The 5,522-nt window shown below is 34.8% G+C and overlaps 1 long non-coding RNA gene across 1 annotated transcript; it reads right to left on the bottom strand.

Moving 5' to 3' along the window:
- Positions 1 to 1,479: 1,479 nt before the first annotated feature.
- Positions 1,480 to 4,529, bottom strand: LOC138348409 (uncharacterized). Its single transcript, XR_011221013.1, has 2 exons — positions 4,141 to 4,529; positions 1,480 to 1,767 (listed from the first exon to the last, which is right to left on the bottom strand). It is a non-coding gene; the product is annotated as an uncharacterized lncRNA (long non-coding RNA).
- Positions 4,530 to 5,522: the final 993 nt, after the last annotated feature.

The raw sequence follows: 5,522 nt of genomic DNA, 5'->3' as shown, positions 1-5,522 counted from the left end.
CCCTAGGCTACCACTCATAATTATACAGATACTTTCACTTAGATTATTTAATCATTTATATTGTTGTTTGATGTTCATAACTCTTTGGGATTGTTCATTGGATATTCATAACTCTTTTGAGATTGTTATTTTGTTGATAATTATACATTTGCGATTGTTTTTTTTGGTGGTCATAATCATGTTGAGATTTGGAACTATAAACAAGTGGTAGAAGACATATGCATATGGACATACAATTATAACAATGACATGGGAATCAAATATGACACCAATGTAATAGTTAGGAGCTTATATGACTCATTAAGCATTTTGATATCTCAACTTGAAGCATATCATGTGAAGACATTTAAATTCAGCCAAGATATTTGAACACTATATGATACAAATAAGGTGTTCATTAATGTGGAACCAAGGGGGAATGTGGGCATATTCAACTTAAGGATGAATATATATTCCAAGTAAGTAAATATAAAATGTACAATAGAGCAAGTAGGGTCTTGTGAGATAAAATTATAGTCTAACAAAATAAGATTAATAATCAATGAGGGGAAAACATGAACATGTTAAAAGATGACATATACGATGGAATAGACTATTGCAACAAGTTTGTAAGATATGGGCGTATCGTATATGCATCCTGTAAATATATTCACCATGTGTAATATAGGAACTTTGACTTGTAGAAGAGAAATACATGTCAGGGTACTTTGACAATGAAACAAGTTTAAACTTTGCATGCTAATACTTCTTAGAGTAAGCACGTATGTTAAGTAAGAAACTCATATTAGATTGCTCAATTTAATGCTCTATGGAGTGGGAACTGTAACTATGGATCAGTCACTACCAAGGACACTTATAAAGCTTACTTTTTAATACAAGTTTTGGATTCATGCCAAATAAATAGGAAATAAAATAGTCATACATACCTTGCTGCACAACTTTTGATATTTCAATGAGTTAACCGTCTTCCTTTTAGATTATTTATCAACAATGGAGTAAATAATAAAACTAGCATTAGTAGTTGATAAACAAGTTTCGGCTACTTGATCAAGACCAAAACAGTTATTGTAAGTAAATCTATAACTGATACCATCAAAGGTGTTCTTCCCTCCCATTCTCCTCTATGTTTTCTTCTTATACTATAAAACTTCTAATAATGTCCTTTGAAACTCCTTGGGCTTCACACGTTTTTGGAAAACAATATACAAAGGGATGGAAGGAAGTACGCTCATGCTGTCACATCGGGTGAGCACCCTCTAGACGTAACCGGCGTCATCGTCCTCCTTGAGGACTAAGACTAGCCTCTTAGCATACATCATTACATTCATATGTTAAAAATATAGAAAATTTAAAACTTTTCATTACTTTTATATTGAAGTTTACATAGACCGCTACATACACATAAAATATTCATATCGACTATACAAAGACCATTCGTATAGGAAGAATACATAGTTTCTACTTTTATTGACATAAGTATATATATAAGTTATAAAATATTCTTTAAAGAGTGTCTCATCTCATGACCATCTAACAAGATTATAGAAATTTAGGCATAGCCCATACATCAATGTAAAAGAGTCACATTAGGCTATACAATCCGTACTCAAATGAAAAGAGGAAGAACATAAGAGTCATTAAACTAAAACAACTTCATAAGATCGATATTGGCATCACCCTCAGAAACCGAGGACCTACCCACTTTGATGATTAAGAAATTCCAAGCCTTCTTTAAAGTCGTCTCAAAGAGTCTTCAACGATCGAAACCTAAAATATTGGGAAAAGGGAGAAAATGGGGTTAGTACACCACTTGTGTGGTTAACCGAGATAGACCACAAGATCTAAGTGTGGAATCCGGTGTTGTAAAAATCTTACACCGATGGAAGGTGGTCTACCAGCCAAAGTAGAATCCAACATGAACATATCATCTAGGTGGATCCACTAGCTAGTATTCCTATGGTGGCAACATAGTTTAAGGAACTTAGCGTCGTCTTGTAAACATCACTCTACACCCTATTTGGGTCATCAAGCTATCCACCCACTGAGGACCGTAGTGAACCCTACTTTCCCTATTTGGGAAGGTGTCAACCCGCTCACCTACAAGATCACTCGGTGCTAATCTAGAGTCCCTTTTGAAATGTCTTTATCAATAATCATAGATTAGTTTAAGGCATAGTCTCTAACACTTGTATAATCATCATCATCATAGCTCAATAAGAATTTCTTGAGTATAGTCCTTTCATTACAATTCATATAAGTAGGGTTAGCACATTTACATTTTCAATCATGATAAATCACATCGGTATTCATCACCATCCTTATAACATTTACATCTTAATCAATCTCAAAACCATTTTCAAAACATTTCAATTCAATATCATACCAGACCTATCAATCCTAATACAAGATAAACTTTAGTGGAACATCATCACTCAATCTCAAGTAACCACAATGGAAGTAAAGAATAGGGATCACAAGACTTACCATGTCTCCTTCATAATTCATCTTCAAGGTCTTACCATCAACCTTTAACTCAAACCAATAGGGGAGTAATATCATCACACAAAAATAACCAATAGATTAACAAGGTCAATTGCATCACTACATCACAATTCATCACTAGTTCATAGCTTAAGATAAGAGACTTTGGTCATATTCACGACATGTTTCATAAACTAGATCAACTACCCAAGAAATAGTATAGTAGGCCTATAATTCATCTTAATCTATTCATAATTTATACAATAACATCATAGGATATAAATTAAATCAATAACCAAGTCAGTTGAACCAACATTACACAATTCATATTAAGATCATAACCTAGGGTTAAGGGGAATGGGTCATCTTCTACAATTTAGAACAATCCTTCAAGATACTACATAATTAAGTTAGAATACATGTTAATGTATCCAAAATATCCAAATTAAATCATAACCAAGGTAATTCACAAGATCAATTTCGTGATTGGGGAAGACCCACATGAAAACTCTTTTGAAATTACTTTAAAGGAATCCTTTGGGGAAAGGAGTTCCAAATGTGAATTAGATCCCATACCTTAATGTTTGATGAAGAATGGATGGAGAAATTTGTCCCTTTAAAGACCTTAAACCCTCCTTAGGTTTGTCTTCAATGGTTTGGGGTCTTTATATAAGGTGTTAATTAACTTAATTAGACTTCCCTTAACCCCCAACTAACGACCTAACCCCTTAATTAATTAATTGTAACTAAGTAAAAACGTGAAGTGAAATAAGGCACTCACAGACGAGACCTCGACCAACGGTCAATCTGTTAGTCGAAGATCCCTACCCCCTTCCGTGCGACACATCCCTAGGTAAGTTCAAAGACTGTTACAAATGGAACATTATTCAAAATGGAAATTTTTGGTCAACGGATGGCATCGACGCCCCATCGATCACAAATGTCCCATTGATTCAACTCGTGGGTGCACACTGCCCAAGCTGTGCTTTTGAACTCAAAACAAAAGGGTCCTCCTCAAGGGCCCTTGATTGGTCCTTGGAGAGTCGTAGTCGGACGTTTCGACTATGATTCAACCCTAACACAAGTTAGACAGTCTTCAACCATTAAACTAGTTTTCGAACGTCATGGACGTTCTTTAACATTTTTGTTTCTAAACCTTCTAAACGACTTATATACATTATAATAGAACTTATAACAATGTCTAAATCATTGACACCTATGTTAGGCTCTAGAACACATCTTAGATTTTCGAAGTGTTACACATACAACACTTAATTAAGCGTCATATATCTACACTTTTCTATGTTCAATCCTCTAACCAGTTCCCTTGACTTCTCCACACATATTCCCCCCCCCCCCCCCCCCCGTATTTTACGATACACAAAAAGTCCCTAAGCCTAACAATGTGGAAATAGCAATTGAACTCATGACTTCCCATCAACATCCCGTGAGTTACAACGAACATTTAGATTCTTAAATTAAGCTCACAATCAAAATTTAAGGGGACTTCACTCCATGTCTTTCCCAACAAGCACCTCCTTCCTGAACATTCACCAAGCTCACAACCATATAGAAGCAACAATCCTCAGTTCATTAACACATACGAACTTTTACAAATATTGCAAAAATAATAGAGGAATTAAAATTTACATAGCTTACCTTGCTATAAAGAAACCTCACTTGCTAAGAGTTGGATTGTTTAACGTTTAGGTTGTTCTCTTCCCCTTACCTTGATGTTAAATCATATTATTCACTTGAAGATAGAGATGTTCTACCAACTTGTACTTTAAACACATGTTTCCTCAGATTATAATGGTGAAGCTGTAGAGCAAAACTCTTTGGAGCTTCTAAAGCTCCTCGATGAAGGAGATGTGATAATCTTGAGTTCTTTAGAGGTCCCTTTTGGAAGTTTTCACTTTATAAATTGGGGAAAGGATATGGTCCTTTACTTTAAGCAAGCATGTGCATCACCTTCTTAGTTTCTGTCAGATGTTTTGAAGTAGTTGCATCAGCTACTTGTTCTTTACACTTAAATTCAGTCCACTTATTCCAACTAGGTGCATCACCTACTTGCTCCTTTTAACTTAAAATTCAGTCCACTAATTTTAAATAGGTGCATCACCTACTTGCCTTATTTCACTTAAAATGTTGTCCACTAATTCTAAGTAGGTGCATCACCTACTTGTCACCTACTAGCATAGTTTAGTCAAGCATGCACCTGAATTAATTTACAGCATTCTCCCCATCGTTTTTTCTTTACAAGACAGTAGCACTAATACACACTTGATCACTTTGACTTTTACATCGCATACCAACTTTTACTATCGCGAGTTCGAATTGTTTTTGAGTTCAGTTATTCGTATATGTGTTGGAAGGAACGGGGTATTACAAATTTAAACATATTGTATTGTCACCAGTCGGATAGGAAACCTATTCCATAACTATACCACAAGGAAATTTTTTGCGACATATACATAGAACTAGTGCACGCAAAACACGGGATGTTACATCCTCCCCCTTATGATCATTCGTCCTTGAATGATGGGTGAAACAGATAATTTAGTTAACCTAGGAATTTCATTTGGATATTTTCGAGAGTTCCAATCATAAATAAGGACTATTCAAAATTGTAGACTAATCTAAAACATGTATAGACAGGTCTAGCATGAAGTCTCAATAGATATGGTACATAAAATAATAAAATGACAAATTCAACCCCTTTCTTGACCATATAATTCACTGAAATACACTAGTAGAATTCATACAAATAAGGTTAATACACCTACTAAACTCAAGACATGCAAATGATATATCAAGAGAACAAATGCTAGTAGGACTTATAACCATATATCAATGGAGGTTACACATTTTGAGCTTAGCTTCCAAGCCTTAACGATCAAGAATAACTATAGTATCTCCCAATTTTTTGTATATGGAACGGACACATAAAATCATAGGCCTAACCTATGGGGTAGTACTTTCCCTTCTACTTTTTACCTCATGATGCTTTTCAGAGGCGAGTCATATAAGAACACATAACT

The sequence above is a fragment of the Solanum lycopersicum genome, chromosome 5 (genome assembly GCF_036512215.1).
Source record: "Solanum lycopersicum chromosome 5, SLM_r2.1".
Classification (NCBI taxonomy): domain Eukaryota; kingdom Viridiplantae; phylum Streptophyta; class Magnoliopsida; order Solanales; family Solanaceae; genus Solanum; species Solanum lycopersicum.
The sequence above is the reverse complement of the archived record's forward strand: the minus strand, read 5'-3'. Positions and strand labels throughout refer to the sequence as shown.